The 21,471-nt window shown below is 45.6% G+C and overlaps 2 long non-coding RNA genes across 2 annotated transcripts in view; both read right to left on the bottom strand.

Annotated features, from left to right (window-relative positions):
* Positions 1 to 4,106: 4,106 nt before the first annotated feature.
* Positions 4,107 to 9,088, bottom strand: LOC140692607 (uncharacterized). Its single transcript, XR_012068168.1, has 3 exons — positions 8,889 to 9,088; positions 5,629 to 5,701; positions 4,107 to 4,255 (listed from the first exon to the last, which is right to left on the bottom strand). It is a non-coding gene; the product is annotated as an uncharacterized lncRNA (long non-coding RNA).
* Positions 9,089 to 9,347: 259 nt separating this feature from the next.
* LOC140692606 (uncharacterized) overlaps positions 9,348 to 21,471 on the bottom strand; it is a 121,071-nt gene continuing 108,947 nt past the window's right edge. The window contains exon 3 of the long non-coding RNA XR_012068167.1: positions 9,348 to 9,534. This is a non-coding gene — a long non-coding RNA (uncharacterized lncRNA). The remainder of the gene's footprint in view (positions 9,535 to 21,471) is intronic.

Raw genomic sequence — 21,471 nt, forward strand, 5'->3', positions numbered from 1 at the left:
GTTTTCCTTAGAGCTGACAAAATGTTACCGAAATTGACAAGTCTGGCTTCTAGGTCGATTTAGCATGTTTCAGAAACTAACTCCATTTTCGTATAACTCCCAAAACATTTATATAAATTCTATTAAATTTTTAAAGACTGCAAATGAGAGATCAACACAATGTCACAACTGGAGTCTTCGGACAATCCCTCCCACCACGGCTGTATAGAAACAAAGAGATAAAAAAAAATCACATTTCTGTGAAATGTATCTGGAAAGTGTTGATTCATCGATGCCCAGTTGACAGAGAAGCAGTGCAACCTGCGCTCACTCGCTCCCATGAACACAGCAATGGAAACATCCACTCACCCAGCCCTTGGCACAGGGCACTTGCCGAAGAGAGGTCTGTTACTTCCAAAGACAGGATGAGGCCTCAGAACACCTGGAAGCAGGAGAAGGAAAAGCAGGGAATGGATACCATTGCATGGTCTGAGCCCTGTTGATGGAGCAGTAAAGGTGAAACTCTCTTTAACTTGGACGCACACTCTCAAGCGGACAGGAGACATGGGATTGAAGGTGATGCGCTGAGTGTTAGAAGAGTGCACAGCAGATGCTTGGCTGACAGAACTCAAAGAATCCAGTGCAAAATATCCCCACAGTTGATTCTGAGACCGAGATCCGAGCTGCCAAATTTGAGGTAGCAGAGGCAGCGTTCAGGGAGGGATAGGGCTACGGATGATGGCACACGCTGAGTCTCAGGGATCTGGAGTGCGTTGTGGGATGTGGTGGGTCCTATCAAGAGAGCAAACCGACCTGTGACCCCAATGAGCAAGCAACCACCCTGGCACGCGCAGTTGAAATTATCGATCTGTCCCATGGCCACACCCAGTGCATCTGCAGGACCAGAGACCAATTTGGCATTTTGCCAATAGAGCATGTGTGGGGCTGAATGAGAGATATTGTGCATCGGGTCTGAGGGATCCAGGGGTCCTTGGGATTGAATTCAGAATGAAAAGCCTTAGGATCTGCTACATTCATAACCTGGGCTTTGATTATGGTTTGGTTTGAGGCACAGGATGTGCAACAGCTCTGTGGTTGCCTTCGTGCACCCGTGCCACAAGGATGAGAGGACAAGGAAGTGTGGTCCAAGACCACAGCGTGAGAAGCGGAAGGATTTCCTTCAGCTTATCTCTCAAAAGCGGATGCTATATTTTGGATGGCACCGGCACGGTTCAGCAGCGAGGACACCAAGTTCGGGCTGCGGGATCATTCCAGCAGGCCCTGATGTGTGACATCCATAGATATGCTTCCACTGGTGTTTCTGTAGACAGAGAAGCTCTTGGAAGAACTGGTTTCAGTGGGACATTCCCGTGGCACTACAAAGCACAAGCGCACTCACACTCTGCTCTTCTGGAAACACTCCAAAATAACATAGAGTAGAATGCAGAGCTGAGAACCTTTAGAAGCTCCATTTCCACCAGAGGAAGTGTCCTGTGCTCTTTCAGATTTGTGAGATAAGCGTAATCAAAATGAGGTTATACTAATCGAAATAGTATGGGGTGTTCATCACAACAAGGCAACACCAGCAATTGAAGATAGACCAGACAACACACACAGGAACAGGACATGGCATCAATGTCTAGGAAAATTTGTCCTCACAGAAATCCCATGCAATTGTGTAGAGCCAAGAGTCTAATATTTTCACTTAACCAAGCCCTAGAAGTCTACATTAGATACCTGAAATTACCTGACCAGTAGAGCTGAAGAAATACAGTAAAAGGAAAAGGAAGTACCATTTTCAGTTCCCAAGAGATTGAAGGCCCTAAAGATAAGCTTTCAGACAACTAGACTGCAAAACGCTCTCCAGAGCAAGTATTGAAAATGGAGGTGAGGGAAACACTGAAGAACAACAGTGTCTCAGAATCACAAAAGGCAGAATACCAGAAAAGGGGAAGAGAAAGCCTAAAGACGAGCCAAATAATATCGGAAAACTCAGTGGATGAGAAAATATCAGGGCTAACATTCCATCCTAAACAGACGAGGTATTGCAGAGGGACGCGTGAATTACTTTGAAGACAGGGGAACACAAATCCCTCGGTCAGAAGCACACATAGGAAAGCAAGTGCCAACCAATGAAAACATTGCTGTTGAATCCTGGTTGAAGACAAGGCATGAAAGACTAAAATTCGCAAGAGTCCCAGATGGAAAAGCAAGAGATAAAGAAACAAACAATGTTTGAAATGTTATGTGTAGAAAAATCAGATTGAAACTTGCTGAAAGCCAAGATAGAATCATCTAGGCGAATTCAGGAAGTACACAGCGTCCAAAAGAGGTGGAATCCCAATAGACTTAGCAGCAGCTGTATGATCCAAATCAACAGAGTTCATGAGCATCCCAGTGATTTAAAATGCACCTGGAGGAAAGCAACATAGTCACAAGGAAACCTCCAGAGTGGTTTCAGCTGCTATCTCAGCAGCAATATTGCAGGACAGGGAGGAGTGCCAGGACATAGACCATAGCTTGAATGGCAAAATGCTGCCATCTAGGGTAGCCTATGCCACATGACCACCATTTCTAATAACAGCAGAGCTAGAGAATGCCACAGACCTGCAAATCTTAAAAGAATTCAGCAGTTCGAAACTTATCCTAAAAGAAAGGTTGAGAATTCTCCCCTGAAGGGATAAGCAGCAAGATGAAATGGAAAGAAGAAAACCCTTATTGGAAATGCAAGAAGAGCATGAGTGGAAAAGAAGAAACAAGAAGAAGGCAAGGAGGACATCAAAACCCTAAAGATGGGAGAGGGAAGCAGGAAATCATAGGGGATTGGAAGCACTATCTTAAGGGAGTCAGCTTATATGACTCTCTGTTGGAAGCAAACGGAGAGATGCATGGCCTGACGTGTTTGCGAAACAAACGAGAAGCAGACCAAGAAAGAATCAAACAAACAAACAACACAAAAAGGGTAGGGTAACATGAATATTCAAAACAAATTACTCAAGGTGATGTCAAGGATCATTCAGTACGCATCGACCCAGTATCGCGGCTTGAATGTACTCAGCACACCTGTATTCGGAAATCAGAGGCGTGCATTTATATTCGTAAATATTGATTCATAGGAGCATATCGTGACCTAACCCAAATGCCGCTTTGGAATCCAATGGATTCCTAGTCCGTGATATAGACTTGCAAGTCTTCCAACAGAATGAATGAATGCCATATTCTATACTACGTCGAGAAGAAATGGCACAAGCCTATAACAAGGAAAAGTAGCTTCGCAAAACTGTACTAAGATCAAAAGAGACAGGCAGTAAAGTGCACATTGGGGATTGTATCATTCCTAGGAATTTCAGCCCCCTTGAAACAAAGGGATAGATGTCCCGTGAATGCGGGTGTTTCAGCAGAAATCAACCGACGGCTATGTATTGCGGGTGTGCCCATATTACAGGAACAATAGTTTCCCTTAGTGGGTCTCTGTGTACTGTGAACTGTTAGAAAGTTTAAAGACGTGTGAAACATTCAACTGAAAATGGACACACTTCCCTCCGTTGCTACAGTGCATACACATCTGAACAAAAGGAAAGAGGGAAGAAGAAAGGCCCATGGGACGCTAGTGGGTAGAATCACATTTACCTTAGGAACCTCTCGTCGGATGCAGCCCCTCCCCCAACACTGACAAGATGCAGCAGCCACTGGGGATGGCAGTTAGCGGTTGGATTCCAGGTGGAATGTTGGTGTGTACCACGAGGCTTGTTGTGGCTGGTGGATCCTAGGTAACCGGGCAGAGTTCTGTGGGTGGATCAGTGCGATGGAGGGGCTGCCGCCCTCTGTGGAGCTTGGCTTAGGTCTTTGGCCCGGGAAGCTGTGTCAGTTCGAGATACTGCTGCTGCCCAAAGACCTGAGTTCACGGGTCAGTTTCCAGAACCTGAAAGGGCAGACAGTGGAAGATCTGCCTGTCTTCAGCTTACTGGAGAGGCTCCGAGGTCCTTTCAGACTTGCCCAGTCCTGTTGAAGTCGACTTTATGGGAGACACGAAGAGAAGCTGGCCGAAAATATGGCTGCACGGATTGAGGAGAGATGCGAACACATTGATGAGAGATGTTCTGCTACAATAGAGAATACTGGCCTGGAGACAGCTGTAGAGGATAGCAGGCTCGAAAGACATTCATGAGACATATTGAACCTCGCTGATACTAGCAGAAACCTACGGAGGGCCACCGTGGACTGGAGGAAGTTCCTCAATTCTCTGCTCCAAGAACGGGTCCAAGATCGCTGACGTCTAAAGAGAAGAGATGGCAGAGATGATAAAAACGCTCATGTTCTTGAAAGAGGTCAGATAATCCACACGACCCAAGGGGCAATTCCAAGCCATTCAGATCAAAGTGCACCAAGCCCAGGTAAGCCTTTTCCCAGGTTTGGGCCTAGCTATCAAGCACTTGCTCTTCCCTCCCCTCCACTCAGGCATCCATTTTGAGGGATCAGTACCTGAGCTGCAATGAAGCCAGTAAGAGAAGAGCAAGCCCCTCCTAGAATCAGAGTTCCTCTAGCTTCATCCTCTGTGAACAACAGGGAACCCCATAAAGGTCAAATACTCTCGTATGAAATAGATAGGAATTGAATACTTAGCTCCCACAAAGAAACGATGGCCTTCCGCTAGATTCAGCAAATGCTGGGTTTATGTCTTCTCTGGGGTGAAGGGAGTGTGGTAAGTGAGGGGAATCCTTGACTGAACTTGAATATGTATTAGGCCTCCGTTTTTCAAGACAGTCTAGGTAAATATTAGAAGTCAGATAGTGAACTGAAATGTAAAAGTCGCCAATGACATGAAAGACACAGCTTATGTGGACCGTCTTTCAATTGAGTCAAGCCCCCGGGGGCAATCTATCATGGGGGTGCAGACTTGGTTGCATTCAAGTGCTTTACCCAACATGATCGGATGATTAAGCGTTCTCATCACTGATAGAAGAACACCTGGTTCTCAGTAGCCTAGCAGAGCTGCAGCAGGGTTCTCATAGCTATAATGCCTCTAGGTTCTTTGGATTCAAAGCGAAATGTATATATTTAGTTCGTTTCCTCTTGTATTTTCCTTGAGAGGGATGTTACACCTTGAAATGCCAACATTGACCAGTAGGTGTCATCGGGAGTAAAGGGCACCACATGCACAAGTGAATCCAAGCTTGGGGGTTATTTCATGTTTCCATTAGTTATTTCATGGTTCCTGTTGGTTTCGGAGGCTTCCAAAGTAAAGAGTTGACATGACCCCTTTAACAGTTCGGACTGCTAGTTTGCATTCTATCTGTCTATGTTTTCCTTAGAGCTGACAAAATGTTACCGAAATTGACAAGTCTGGCTTCTAGGTCGATTTAGTATGTTTCAGAAACTAACTTCATTTTCGTATAACTCCCAAAACTTTTATATAAATTCTATTAAATTTTTAAAGACTGCAAATGAGAGATCAACACAATGTCACAACTGGAGTCTTCGGACAATCCCTCCCACCACGGCTGTATAGAAACAAAGAGATAAAAAAAAATCACATTTCTGTGAAATGTATCTGGAAAGTGTTGATTCATCGAAGCCCATTTGACAGAGAAGCAGTGCAACCTGCGCTCACTCGCTCCCATGAACACAGCAATGGAAACATCCACTCACCCAGCCCTTGGCACAGGACACTTGCCGAAGAGAGGTCTGTTACTTCCAAAGACAGGATGAGGCCTCAGAACACCTGGAAGCAGGAGAAGGAAAAGCAGGGAATGGATACCAGTGCATGGTCTGAGCCCTGTTGATGGAGCAGTAAAGGTGAAACTCTCTTTAACTTGGACGCACACTCTCAAGCGGACAGGAGACATGGGACTGAAGGTGATGCGCTGAGTGTTAGAAGAGTGCACAGCAGATGCTTGGCTGACAGAACTCAAAGAATCCAGTGCAAAATATCCCCACAGTTGATTCTGAGACCAAGCTCCGAGCTGCCAAATTTGAGGTAGCACAGGCAGCGTTCAGGGAGGGATAGGGCTACGGATGATGGCACACGCTGAGTCTCAGGGATCTGGAGTGTATTGTGGGATGTGGTGGGTCCTATCAAGACAGAAAACCGACCTGTGACCCCAATGAGCAAGCAACCACCCTGGCGCGCGCAGTTGAAATTATCGATATGTCCCATGGCCACACCCAGTGCATCTGCAGGACCAGAGACCAATTTGGCATTTTGCCAATAGAGCATGTGTGGGGCTGAATCAGAGATATTGTGCATCGGGTCTGAGGGATCCAGGGGCCTTGGGTTTGAATTCAGAATGAAAAGCCTTAGGATCTGCTACATTCCTAACCTGGGCTGTGATTATGGTTTGGTTTGAGGCACAGGATGTGCAACAGCTCTGTGGCTGACTTCGTGCACCCGTGCCACAAGGATGAGAGGACAAGGAAGTGTGGTCCAAGACCACAGCGTGAGAAGAGGAAGGATTTCCTTCAGTTTATCTCTCAAAAGCGGATGCTACATTTTGGATGGCACCGGCACGGTTCGGCATCGAGGACACCAAGTTCGGGCTGCGGGATCATTCCAGCAGGCCCTGATGTGTGACATCCATAGATATGCTTCCACTGGTGTTTCTGTAGACAGAGAAGCTCTTGGAAGAACTGGTTTCAGTGGGACATTCCCGTGGCACTCCAAAGCACAAGCGCACTCACACTCTGCTCTTCTGGAAACACTCCAAAATAACATAGAGTAGAATGCAGAGCTGAGAACCTTTAGAAGCTCCATTTCCACCAGAGGAAGTGTCCTGTGCTCTTCCAGATTTGTGAGATAAGCGTAATCAAAATGAGGTTATCCTAATCGAAATAGTATGGGGTGTTCATCACAACAAAGGCAACACCAGCAATTGGACATAGACCAGACAACACACACAGGAACAGGACATGGCATCAATGTCTAGGAAAATTTGTCCTCACAGAAATCCCATGCAATTGTGTAGAGCCAAGAGTCTAATATTTTCACTTAATCAAGCCCTAGAAGTCTACATAGATACCTGAAATTACCTGACCAGTAGAGATGAAGAAATACAGTAAAAGGAAAAGGAAGTACCATTTTCAGTTCCCAAGAGATTGAAGGCCCTAAAGATAAGCTTTCAGACAACTAGACTGCAAAACGCTCTCCAGAGCAAGTATTGAAAATGGAGGTGAGGGAATCACTGAAGAACAACAGTGTCTCAGAATCACAAAAGGCAGAATACCAGAAAAGGGGAAGAGAAAGCCTAAAGACGAGCCAAATAATATCGGAAAACTCAGTGGATGAGAAAATATCAGGGCTAACATTCCATCCTAAACAGACGAGGTATTGCAGAGGGACGCGTGAATTACTTTGAAGACAGGGGAACACAAATCCCTCGGTCAGAAGCACACATAGGAAAGCAAGTGCCAACCAATGAAAACATTGCTGTTGAATCCTGGTTGAAGACAAGGCATGAAAGACTAAAATTCGCAAGAGTCCCAGATGGAAAAGCAAGAGATAAAGAAACAAACAATGTTTGAAATGTTATGTGTAGAAAAATCAGATTGAAACTTGCTGAAAGCCAAGATAGAATCATCTAGGCGAATTCAGGAAGTACACAGCGTCCAAAAGAGGTGGAATCCCAATAGACTTAGCAGCAGCTGTATGATCCAAATCAACAGAGTTCATGAGCATCCCAGTGATTTAAAATGCACCTGGAGGAAAGCAACATAGTCACAAGGGAACCTCCAGAGTGGTTTCAGCTGCTATCTCAGCAGCAATATTGCAGGACAGGGAGGAGTGCCAGGACATAGACCATAGCTTGAATGGCAAAATGCTGCCATCTAGGGTAGCCTATGCCACATGACCACCATTTCTAATAACAGCAGAGCTAGAGAATGCCACAGACCTGCAAATCTTAAAAGAATTCAGCAGTTCGAAACTTATCCTAAAAGAAAGGTTGAGAATTCTCCCCTGAAGGGATAAGCAGCAAGATGAAATGGAAAGAAGAAAACCCTTATTGGAAATGCAAGAAGAGCATGAGTGGAAAAGAAGAAACAAGAAGAAGGCAAGGAGGACATCAAAACCCTAAAGATGGGAGAGGGAAGCAGGAAATCATAGGGGATTGGAAGCACTATCTTAAGGGAGTCAGCTTATATGACTCTCTGTTGGAAGCAAACGGAGAGATGCATGGCCTGACGTGTTTGCGAAACAAACGAGAAGCAGACCAAGAAAGAATCAAACAAACAAACAACACAAAAAGGGTAGGGTAACATGAATATTCAAAAGAAATTACTCAAGGTGATGTCAAGGATCATTCAGTACGCATCGACCCAGTATCGCGGCTTGAATGTACTCAGCACACCTGTATTCGGAAATCAGAGGCGTGCATTTATATTCGTAAATATTGATTCATAGGAGCATATCGTGACCTAACCCAAATGCCGCTTTGGAATCCAATGGATTCCTAGTCCGTGATATAGACTTGCAAGTCTTCCAACAGAATGAATGAATGCCATATTCTATACTACGTCGAGAAGAAATGGCACAAGCCTATAACAAGGAAAAGTAGCTTCGCAAAACTGTACTAAGATCAAAAGAGACAGGCAGTAAAGTGCACATTGGGGATTGTATCATTCCTAGGAATTTCAGCCCCCTTGAAACAAAGGGATAGATGTCCCGTGAATGCGGGTGTTTCAGCAGAAATCAACCGACGGCTATGTATTGCGGGTGTGCCCATATTACAGGAACAATAGTTTCCCTTAGTGGGTCTCTGTGTACTGTGAACTGTTAGAAAGTTTAAAGACGTGTGAAACATTCAACTGAAAATGGACACACTTCCCTCCGTTGCTACAGTGCATACACATCTGAACAAAAGGAAAGAGGGAAGAAGAAAGGCCCATGGGACGCTAGTGGGTAGAATCACATTTACCTTAGGAACCTCTCGTCGGATGCAGCCCCTCCCCCAACACTGACAAGATGCAGCAGCCACTGGGGATGGCAGTTAGCGGTTGGATTCCAGGTGGAATGTTGGTGTGTACCACGAGGCTTGTTGTGGCTGGTGGATCCTAGGTAACCGGGCAGAGTTCTGTGGGTGGATCAGTGCGATGGAGGGGCTGCCGCCCTCTGTGGAGCTTGGCTTAGGTCTTTGGCCCGGGAAGCTGTGTCAGTTCGAGATACTGCTGCTGCCCAAAGACCTGAGTTCACGGGTCAGTTTCCAGAACCTGAAAGGGCAGACAGTGGAAGATCTGCCTGTCTTCAGCTTACTGGAGAGGCTCCGAGGTCCTTTCAGACTTGCCCAGTCCTGTTGAAGTCGACTTTATGGGAGACACGAAGAGAAGCTGGCCGAAAATATGGCTGCACGGATTGAGGAGAGATGCGAACACATTGATGAGAGATGTTCTGCTACAATAGAGAATACTGGCCTGGAGACAGCTGTAGAGGATAGCAGGCTCGAAAGACATTCATGAGACATATTGAACCTCGCTGATACTAGCAGAAACCTACGGAGGGCCACCGTGGACTGGAGGAAGTTCCTCAATTCTCTGCTCCAAGAACGGGTCCAAGATCGCTGACGTCTAAAGAGAAGAGATGGCAGAGATGATAAAAACGCTCATGTTCTTGAAAGAGGTCAGATAATCCACACGACCCAAGGGGCAATTCCAAGCCATTCAGATCAAAGTGCACCAAGCCCAGGTAAGCCTTTTCCCAGGTTTGGGCCTAGCTATCAAGCACTTGCTCTTCCCTCCCCTCCACTCAGGCATCCATTTTGAGGGATCAGTACCTGAGCTGCAATGAAGCCAGTAAGAGAAGAGCAAGCCCCTCCTAGAATCAGAGTTCCTCTAGCTTCATCCTCTGTGAACAACAGGGAACCCCATAAAGGTCAAATACTCTCGTATGAAATAGATAGGAATTGAATACTTAGCTCCCACAAAGAAACGATGGCCTTCCGCTAGATTCAGCAAATGCTGGGTTTATGTCTTCTCTGGGGTGAAGGGAGTGTGGTAAGTGAGGGGAATCCTTGACTGAACTTGAATATGTATTAGGCCTCCGTTTTTCAAGACAGTCTAGGTAAATATTAGAAGTCAGATAGTGAACTGAAATGTAAAAGTCGCCAATGACATGAAAGACACAGCTTATGTGGACCGTCTTTCAATTGAGTCAAGCCCCCGGGGGCAATCTATCATGGGGGTGCAGACTTGGTTGCATTCAAGTGCTTTACCCAACATGATCGGATGATTAAGCGTTCTCATCACTGATAGAAGAACACCTGGTTCTCAGTAGCCTAGCAGAGCTGCAGCAGGGTTCTCATAGCTATAATGCCTCTAGGTTCTTTGGATTCAAAGCGAAATGTATATATTTAGTTCGTTTCCTCTTGTATTTTCCTTGAGAGGGATGTTACACCTTGAAATGCCAACATTGACCAGTAGGTGTCATCGGGAGTAAAGGGCACCACATGCACAAGTGAATCCAAGCTTGGGGGTTATTTCATGTTTCCATTAGTTATTTCATGGTTCCTGTTGGTTTCGGAGGCTTCCAAAGTAAAGAGTTGACATGACCCCTTTAACAGTTCGGACTGCTAGTTTGCATTCTATCTGTCTATGTTTTCCTTAGAGCTGACAAAATGTTACCGAAATTGACAAGTCTGGCTTCTAGGTCGATTTAGTATGTTTCAGAAACTAACTTCATTTTCGTATAACTCCCAAAACTTTTATATAAATTCTATTAAATTTTTAAAGACTGCAAATGAGAGATCAACACAATGTCACAACTGGAGTCTTCGGACAATCCCTCCCACCACGGCTGTATAGAAACAAAGAGATAAAAAAAAATCACATTTCTGTGAAATGTATCTGGAAAGTGTTGATTCATCGAAGCCCATTTGACAGAGAAGCAGTGCAACCTGCGCTCACTCGCTCCCATGAACACAGCAATGGAAACATCCACTCACCCAGCCCTTGGCACAGGACACTTGCCGAAGAGAGGTCTGTTACTTCCAAAGACAGGATGAGGCCTCAGAACACCTGGAAGCAGGAGAAGGAAAAGCAGGGAATGGATACCAGTGCATGGTCTGAGCCCTGTTGATGGAGCAGTAAAGGTGAAACTCTCTTTAACTTGGACGCACACTCTCAAGCGGACAGGAGACATGGGACTGAAGGTGATGCGCTGAGTGTTAGAAGAGTGCACAGCAGATGCTTGGCTGACAGAACTCAAAGAATCCAGTGCAAAATATCCCCACAGTTGATTCTGAGACCAAGCTCCGAGCTGCCAAATTTGAGGTAGCACAGGCAGCGTTCAGGGAGGGATAGGGCTACGGATGATGGCACACGCTGAGTCTCAGGGATCTGGAGTGTATTGTGGGATGTGGTGGGTCCTATCAAGACAGAAAACCGACCTGTGACCCCAATGAGCAAGCAACCACCCTGGCGCGCGCAGTTGAAATTATCGATATGTCCCATGGCCACACCCAGTGCATCTGCAGGACCAGAGACCAATTTGGCATTTTGCCAATAGAGCATGTGTGGGGCTGAATCAGAGATATTGTGCATCGGGTCTGAGGGATCCAGGGGCCTTGGGTTTGAATTCAGAATGAAAAGCCTTAGGATCTGCTACATTCCTAACCTGGGCTGTGATTATGGTTTGGTTTGAGGCACAGGATGTGCAACAGCTCTGTGGCTGACTTCGTGCACCCGTGCCACAAGGATGAGAGGACAAGGAAGTGTGGTCCAAGACCACAGCGTGAGAAGAGGAAGGATTTCCTTCAGTTTATCTCTCAAAAGCGGATGCTACATTTTGGATGGCACCGGCACGGTTCGGCATCGAGGACACCAAGTTCGGGCTGCGGGATCATTCCAGCAGGCCCTGATGTGTGACATCCATAGATATGCTTCCACTGGTGTTTCTGTAGACAGAGAAGCTCTTGGAAGAACTGGTTTCAGTGGGACATTCCCGTGGCACTCCAAAGCACAAGCGCACTCACACTCTGCTCTTCTGGAAACACTCCAAAATAACATAGAGTAGAATGCAGAGCTGAGAACCTTTAGAAGCTCCATTTCCACCAGAGGAAGTGTCCTGTGCTCTTCCAGATTTGTGAGATAAGCGTAATCAAAATGAGGTTATCCTAATCGAAATAGTATGGGGTGTTCATCACAACAAAGGCAACACCAGCAATTGGACATAGACCAGACAACACACACAGGAACAGGACATGGCATCAATGTCTAGGAAAATTTGTCCTCACAGAAATCCCATGCAATTGTGTAGAGCCAAGAGTCTAATATTTTCACTTAATCAAGCCCTAGAAGTCTACATAGATACCTGAAATTACCTGACCAGTAGAGATGAAGAAATACAGTAAAAGGAAAAGGAAGTACCATTTTCAGTTCCCAAGAGATTGAAGGCCCTAAAGATAAGCTTTCAGACAACTAGACTGCAAAACGCTCTCCAGAGCAAGTATTGAAAATGGAGGTGAGGGAATCACTGAAGAACAACAGTGTCTCAGAATCACAAAAGGCAGAATACCAGAAAAGGGGAAGAGAAAGCCTAAAGACGAGCCAAATAATATTGGAAAACTCAGTGGATGAGAAAATATCAGGGCTAACATTCCGTCCTAAGCAGACTAGTTATTGCAGAGGGACGCGTGAATGACTTTGAAGACAGGGGAACACAAATCCCTTGGTCAGAAGCACACATAGGAAAGCAAGTGCAAACCAATGAAAACATTGCTGTTGAATCCTGGTTGAAGACAAGGCATGAAAGACTAAAATTCGCAAGAGTCCCAGATGGAAAAGCAAGAGATAAAGAAACAAACAATGTTTGAAAAGTGATGTGTAGAAAAATCAGACTGAAACTTGCTGAAAGCCAAGATAGAATCATCTAGGCGAATTCAGGAAGTACACAGCGTCCAAAAGAGGTGGAATCCCAATAGACTTAGCAGCAGCTGTATGATCCAAATCAACAAAGTTCATGAGCATCCCAGTGATTTAAAATGCGCCTGGAGGAAAGCAACATAGTCACAAGAGAACCTCCAGAGGGGTTTCAGCTGCTATCTCAGCAGCAATATTGCAGGACAGGGAGGAGTGCCAGGACATAGACCATAGCTTGAATGGCAAAATGCTGCCATCTAGGGTAGCCTATGCCACATGACCACCATTTCTAATAACAGCAGAGCTAGAGAATGCCACAGACCTGCAAATCTTAAAAGAATTCAGCAGTTCGAAACTTATCCTAAAAGAAAGGTTGAGAATTCTCCCCTGAAGGGATAAGCAGCAAGATGAAATGGAAAGAAGAAAACCCTTATTGGAAATGCAAGAAGAGCATGAGTGGAAAAGAAGAAACAAGAAGAAGGCAAGGAGGACATCAAAACCCTAAAGATGGGAGAGGGAAGCAGGAAATCATAGGGGATTGGAAGCACTATCTTAAGGGAGTCAGCTTATATGACTCTCTGTTGGAAGCAAACGGAGAGATGCATGGCCTGACGTGTTTGCAAAACAAACGAGAAGCAGACCAAGAAAGAATCAAACAAACAAATAACACAAAAAGGGTAGGGTAACATGAATATTCAAAAGAAATTACTCAAGGTGATGTCAAGGATCATTCAGTACGCATCGACCCAGTATCGCGGCTTGAATGTACCTGTATTCGGAAATCAGAGGCGTGCATTTATATTCGTAAATATTGATTCATAGGAGCATATCGTGACCTAACCCAAATGCCGCTTTGGAATCCAATGGATTCCTAGTCCGTGATATAGACTTGCAAGTCTTCCAACAGGATGAATGCATGCCATATTCTACACTACGTCGAGAAGAAATGGCACAAGCCTATAACAAGGAAAAGTAGCTCCGCAAAAGTGTACTAAGATCAAAAGAGACAGGCAGTAAAGTGCACATTGGGGATTGTATCATTCCTAGGAATTTCAGCCCCCTTGAATCAAAGGGATAGATGTCCCGTGAATGCGGGTGTTTCAGCAGAAATCAACCGACGGCTATGTATTGCGGGTGTGCCCATATTACAGGAACAATAGTTTCCCTTAGTGGGTCTCTGTGTACTGTGAACTGTTAGAAAGTTTAAAGACGTGTGAAACATTCAACTGAAAATGGACACACTTCCATCCGTTGCTATAGTGCATACAGATCTGAACAAAAGGAAAGAGGGAAGAACAAAGGCCCATGGGACGCTAGCGGGTAGAATCACATTTACCTTAGGAACCTCTCGTCGGATGCAGCCCCTCCCCCAACACTGACAAGATGCAGCAGCCACTGGGGATGGCAGTTAGCGGTTGGATTCCAGGTGGAATGTTGGTGTGTACCGCGAGGCTTGTTGTGGCTGGTGGATCCTAGGTAACCGGGCAGAGTTCTGTGGGTGGATCAGTGCGATGGAGGGGCTGCCGCCCTCTGTGGAGCTTGGCTTAGGTCTTTGGTCCGGGAAGCTGTGTCAGTTCGAGATACTGCTGCTGCCCAAAGACCTGAGTTCACGGGTCAGTTTCCAGAACCTGAAAGGGCAGACAGTGGAAGATCTGCCTGTCTTCAGCTTACTGGAGAGGCTCCGAGGTCCTTTCAGACTTGCCCAGTCCTGTTGAAGTCGACTTTATGGGAGACACGAAGAGAAGCTGGCCGAAAATATGGCTGCACGGATTGAGGAGAGATGTGAACACATTGATGAGAGATGTTCTGCTACAATAGAGAATACTGGCCTGGAGACAGCTGTAGAGGATAGCAGGCTCGAAAGGCATTCATGAGACATATTGAACCTCGCTGATACTAGCAGAAACATACGGAGGTCCACCGTGGACTGGAGGAAGTTCCTCAATTCTCTGCTCCAAGAACGGGTCCAAGATCCCTGACGTCTAAAGAGAAGAGCTGGCAGAGATGATAAAAACGCTCATGTTCTTGAAAGAGGTCAGATAATCCACACGACCCAAGGGGCAATTCCAAGCCATTCAGATCAAAGTGCACCAAGCCCAGGTAAGCCTTTTCCCAGGTTTGGGCCTAGCTGTCAAGCACTTGCTCTTCCCTGCCCTCCACTCAGGCATCCATTTTGAGGGATCAGTACCTGAGCTGCAATGAAGCCAGTAAGAGAAGAGCAAGCCCCTCCTAGAATCAGAGTTCCTCTAGCTTCATCCTCTGTGAACAACAGGGAACCCCATAAAGGTCAAATACTCTCGTATGAAATAGTTAGGAATTGAATTCTTAGCTCCCACAAAGAAACGATGGCCTTCCGCTAGATTCAGCAAATGCTGGGTTTATGTCTTCTCTGGGGTGAAGGGAGTGTGGTAAGTGAGGGGAATCCTTGACTGAACTTGAATATGTATTAGGTCTCCGTTTTTCAAGACAGTCTAGGTAAATATTAGAAGTCAGATAGTGAACTGAAATGTAAAAGTCGCCAATGACATGAAAGACACAGCTTATGTGGACCGTCTTTCAATTGAGTCAAGCCCCCGGGGGCAATCTATCATGGGGGTGCAGACTTGGTTGCATTCAAGTGCTTTACCCAACATGATCGGATGATTAAGCGTTCTCATCACTGATAGAAGAACACCTGGTTCTCAGTAGCCTAGCAGAGCTGCAGCAGGGTTCTCATAGCTATAATGCCTCTAGGTTCTTTGGATTCAAAGCGAAATGTATATATTTAGTTCGTTTCCTCTTGTATTTTCCTTGAGAGGGATGTTACACCTTGAAATGCCAACATTGACCAGTAGGTGTCATCGGGATTAAAGTGCACCACATGCACAAGTGAATCCATGCTTGGGGGTTATTTCATGTTTCCATTAGTTATTTCATGGTTCCTGTTGGTTTCGGAGGCTTCAACAGTAAAGAGTTGACATGACCCCTTTAACAGTTCGGACTGCTAGTTTGCATTCTATCTGTCTATGTTTTCCTTAGAGCTGACAAAATGTTACCGAAATTGACAAGTCTGGCTTCTAGGTCGATTTAGTATGTTTCAGAAACTAACTTCATTTTCGTATAACTCCCAAAATATTTATAAAAATTCTATTAAATTTTTGAAGACTGCAAATGAGAGATCAACACAATGTCACAACTGGAGTCTTCGGACAATCCCTCCCACCACGGCTGTATAGAAACAAAGAGATAAAAAAAAATCACATTTCTGTGAAATGTATCTGGAAAGTGTTGATTCATCGATGCCCAGTTGACAGAGAAGCAGTGCAACCTGCGCTCACTCGCTCCCATGAACACAGCAATGGAAACATCCACTCACCCAGCCCTTGGCACAGGACACTTGCCGAAGAGAGGTCTGTTACTTCCAAAGACAGGATGAGGCCTCAGAACACCTGGAAGCAGGAGAAGGAAAAGCAGGGAATGGATACCAGTGCATGGTCTGAGCCATGTTGATGGAGCAGTAAAGGTGAAACTCTCTTTAACTTGGACGCACACTCTCAAGCGGACAGGAGACATGGGACTGAAGGTGATGCGCTGAGTGTTAGAAGAGTGCACAGCAGATGCTTGGCTGACAGAACTCAAAGAATCCAGTGCAAAATATCCCCACAGTTGATTCTGAGACCGAGATCCGAGCTGCCAAATTTGAGGTAGCAGAGGCAGCGTTCAGGGAGGGATAGGGCTACGGATGATGGCACACGCTGAGTCTCAGGGATCTGGAGTGCGTTGTGGGATGTGGTGGGTCCTATCAAGAGAGCAAACCGACCTGGGGCCCCAATGAGCAAGCAACCACCCTGGCGCGCGCAGTTGAAATTATCGATCTGTCCCATGGCCACACCCAGTGCATCTGCAGGACCAGAGACCAATTTGGCATTTTGCCAATAGAGCATGTGTGGGGCTGAATCAGAGATATTTTGTATCGTGTCTGAGGGATCCAGGGGGCCTTGGGTTTGAATTCAGAATGAAAAGCCTTAGGATCTGCTACATTCATAACCTGGGCTGTGATTATGGTTTGGTTTGAGGCACAGGATGTGCAACAGCTCTGTGGCTGACTTCGTGCACCCGTGCCACAAGGATGAGAGGACAAGGAAGTGTGGTCCAAGACCACAGCGTGAGAAGAGGAAGGATTTCCTTCAGTTTATCTCTCAAAAGCGGATGCTACATTTTGGATGGCACCGGCACGGTTCGGCAGCGAGGACACCAAGTTCGGGCTGCGGGATCATTCCAGCAGGCCCTGATGTGTGACATCCATAGATATGCTTCCACTGGTGTTTCTGTAGACAGAGAAGCTCTTGGAAGAACTGGTTTCAGTGGGACATTCCCGTGGCACTCCAAAGCACAAGCGCACTCACACTCTGCTCTTCTGGAAACACTCCAAAATAACATAGAGTAGAATGCAGAGCTGAGAACATTTAGAAGCTCCATTTCCACCAGAGGAAGTGTCCTGTGCTCTTCCAGATTTGTGAGATAAGCGTAATCAAAATGAGGTTATCCTAATCGAAATAGTATGGGGTTTTCATCACAACAAAGGCAACACCAGCAATTGGAGATAGACCAGACAACACACACAGGAACAGGACATGGCATCAATGTCTAGGAAAATTTGTCCTCACAGAAATCCCATGCAATTGTGTAGAGCCAAGAGTCTAAAGTTTTCCCTTAACCAAGCCCTAGAAGTCTTCATAGATACCTGAAATTACCTGACCAGTAGAGATGACGAAATACAGTAAAAGGAAAAGGAAGTACCATTTTCAGTTCCCAAGAGATTGAAGGCCCTAAAGATAAGCTTTCAGACAACTAGACTGCAAAACGCTCTCCAGAGCAAGTATTGAAAATGGAGGTGAGGGAATCACTGAAGAACAACAGTGTCTCAGAATCACAAAAGGCAGAATACCAGAAAAGGGGAAGAGAAAGCCTAAAGACGAGCCAAATAATATCGGAAAACTCAGTGGATGAGAAAATATCAGGGCTAACATTCCGTCCTAAGCAGACTAGATATTGCAGAGGGACGCGTGAATGACTTTGAAGACAGGGGAACACAAATCCCTTGGTCAGAAGCACACATAGGAAAGCAAGTGCAAACCAATGAAAACATTGCTGTTGAATCCTGGTTGAAGACAAGGCATGAAAGACTAAAATTCGCAAGAGTCCCAGATGGAAAAGCAAGAGATAAAGAAACAAACAATGTTTGAAAAGTGATGTGTAGAAAAATCAGACTGAAACTTGCTGAAAGCCAAGATAGAATCATCTAGGCGAATTCAGGAAGTACACAGCGTCCAAAAGAGGTGGAATCCCAATAGACTTAGCAGCAGCTGTATGATCCAAATCAACAAAGTTCATGAGCATCCCAGTGATTTAAAATGCGCCTGGAGGAAAGCAACATAGTCACAAGAGAACTTCCAGAGGGGTTTCAGCTGCTATCTCAGCAGCAATATTGCAGGACAGGGAGGAGTGCCAGGACATAGACCATAGCTTGAATGGCAAAATGCTGCCATCTAGGGTAGCCTATGCCACATGACCACCATTTCTAATAACAGCAAAGCTAGAGAATGCCACAGACCTGCAAATCTTAAAAGAATTCAGCAGTTCGAAACTTATCCTAAAAGAAAGGTTGAGAATTCTCCCCTGAAGGGATAAGCAGCAAGATGAAATGGAAAGAAGAAAACCCTTATTGGAAATGCAAGAAGAGCATGAGTGGAAAAGAAGAAACAAGAAGAAGGCAAGGAGGATATCAAAACCCTAAAGATGGGAGAGGGAAGCAGGAAATCATAGGGGATTGGAAGCACTATCTTAAGGGAGTCAGCTTATATGACTCTCTGTTGGAAGCAAACGGAGAGATGCATGGCCTGACGTGTTTGCGAAACAAACGAGAAGCAGACCAAGAAAGAATCAAACAAACAAATAACACAAAAAGGGTAGGGTAACATGAATATTCAAAAGAAATTACTCAAGGTGATGTCAAGGATCATTCAGTACGCATCGACCCAGTATCGCGGCTTGAATGTACCTGTATTCGGAAATCAGAGGCGTGCATTTATATTCGTAAATATTGATTCATAGGAGCATATCGTGACCTAACCCAAATGCCGCTTTGGAATCCAATGGATTCCTAGTCCGTGATATAGACTTGCAAGTCTTCCAACAGGATGAATGCATGCCATATTCTACACTACGTCGAGAAGAAATGGCACAAGCCTATAACAAGGAAAAGTAGCTCCGCAAAAGTGTACTAAGATCAAAAGAGACAGGCAGTAAAGTGCACATTGGGGATTGTATCATTCCTAGGAATTTCAGCCCCCTTGAATCAAAGGGATAGATGTCCCGTGAATGCGGGTGTTTCAGCAGAAATCAACCGACGGCTATGTATTGCGGGTGTGCCCATATTACAGGAACAATAGTTTCCCTTAGTGGGTCTCTGTGTACTGTGAACTGTTAGAAAGTTTAAAGACGTGTGAAACATTCAACTGAAAATGGACACACTTCCCTCCGTTGCTACAGTGCATACAGATCTGAACAAAAGGAAAGAGGGAAGAACAAAGGCCCATGGGACGCTAGTGGGTAGAATCACATTTAACTTAGGAACCTCTCGTCGGATGCAGCCCCTCCCCCAACACTGACAAGATGCAGCAGCCACTGGGGATGGCAGTTAGCGGTTGGATTCCAGGTGGAATGTTGGTGTGTACCGCGAGGCTTGTTGTGGCTGGTGGATCCTAGGTAACCGGGCAGAGTTCTGTGGGTGGATCAGTGCGATGGAGGGGCTGCCGCCCTCTGTGGAGCTTGGCTTAGGTCTTTGGTCCGGGAAGCTGTGTCAGTTCGAGATACTGCTGCTGCCCAAAGACCTGAGTTCACGGGTCAGTTTCCAGAACCTGAAAGGGCAGACAGTGGAAGATCTGCCTGTCTTCAGCTTACTGGAGAGGCTCCGAGGTCCTTTCAGACTTGCCCAGTCCTGTTGAAGTCGACTTTATGGGAGACACGAAGAGAAGCTGGCCGAAAATATGGCTGCACGGATTGAGGAGAGATGCGAACACATTGATGAGAGATGTTCTGCTACAATAGAGAATACTGGCCTGGAGACAGCTGTAGAGGATAGCAGGCTCGAAAGGCATTCATGAGACATATTGAACCTCGCTGATACTAGCAGAAACATACGGAGGGCCACCGTGGACTGGAGGAAGTTCCTCAATTCTCTGCTCCAAGAACGGGTCCAGGATCCCTGACGTCTAAAGAGAAGAGATGGCAGAGATGATAAAAACGCTCATGTTCTTGAAAGAGGTCAGATAATCCACACGACCCAAGGGGCAATTCCAAGCCATTCAGATCAAAGTGCACCAAGCCCAGGTAAGCCTTTTCCCAGGTTTGGGCCTAGCTATCAAGCACTTGCTCTTCCCTCCCCGCCACTCAGGCATCCATTTTGAGGGATCAGTACCTGAGCTGCAATGAAGCCAGTAAGAGAAGAGCAAGCCCCTCCTAGAATCAGAGTTCCTCTAGCTTCATCCTCTGTAAACAACAGGGAACCCCATAAAGGTCAAATACTCTCGTATGAAATAGATAGGAATTGAATACTTAGCTCCCACAAAGAAACGATGGCCTTCCACTAGATTCAGCAAATGATGGGTTTATGTCTTCTCTGGGGTGAAGGGAGTGTGGTAAGTGAGGGGAATCCTTGACTGAACTTGAATATGTATTAGGCCTCCTTTTTTCAAGACAGTCTAGGTAAATATTAGAAGTCAGATAGTGAATGGAACTGTAAAAGTCGCCAATGACATGAAAGACACAGCTTATGTGGACCGTCTTTCAATTGAGTCAAGCCCCCGGGGGCAATCTATCATGGGGGTGCAGACTTGGATGCATTCAAGTGCTTTACCCAACATGATCGGATGATTAAGCGTTCTCATCACTGATAGAAGAACACCTGGTTCTCAGTAGCCTAGCAGAGCTGCAGCAGGGTTCTCATAGCTATAATGCCTCTAGGTTCTTTGGATTCAAAGCTAAATGTATATATTTAGTTCGTTTTCTCTTGTATTTTCCTTGAGAGGGCTGTTACACCTTGAAATGCCAACATTGACCAGTAGGTGCATCGGGAGTATAGGGCACCACATGCACAAGGGAATCCAAGCTTGGGGGTTATTTCATGTTTCCATTAGTTATTTCATGGTTCCTGTTGGTTTTGGAGGCTTCCACAGTAAAGAGTTGACATGACCCCTTTAACAGTTCGGACTGCTAGTTTGCATTTTATCTGTCTATGTTTTCCTTAGAGCTGACAAAATGTTACCGAAATTGACAAGTCTGGCTTCTAGGTCGATTTAGTATGTTTCAGAAACTAACTTCATTTTCGTATAACTCCCAAAACATTTATATAAATTCTATTAAATTTTTAAAGACTGCAAATGAGAGATCAACACAATGTCACAACTGGAGTCTTCGGACAATCCCTATCACCACGGCTGTATAGAAACAAAGGGATAAAAAAAAATCACATTTCTGTGAAATGTATCTGGAAAGTGTTGATTCATCGATGCCCAGTTGACAGAGAAGCAGTGCAACCTGCGCTCACTCGCTCCCATAAACACAGCAATGGAAACATCCACTCACCCAGCCCTTGGAACAGGACACTTG

This window comes from Vicugna pacos, unplaced genomic scaffold (assembly GCF_048564905.1).
Source record: "Vicugna pacos unplaced genomic scaffold, VicPac4 scaffold_14, whole genome shotgun sequence".
Taxonomy (NCBI): domain Eukaryota; kingdom Metazoa; phylum Chordata; class Mammalia; order Artiodactyla; family Camelidae; genus Vicugna; species Vicugna pacos.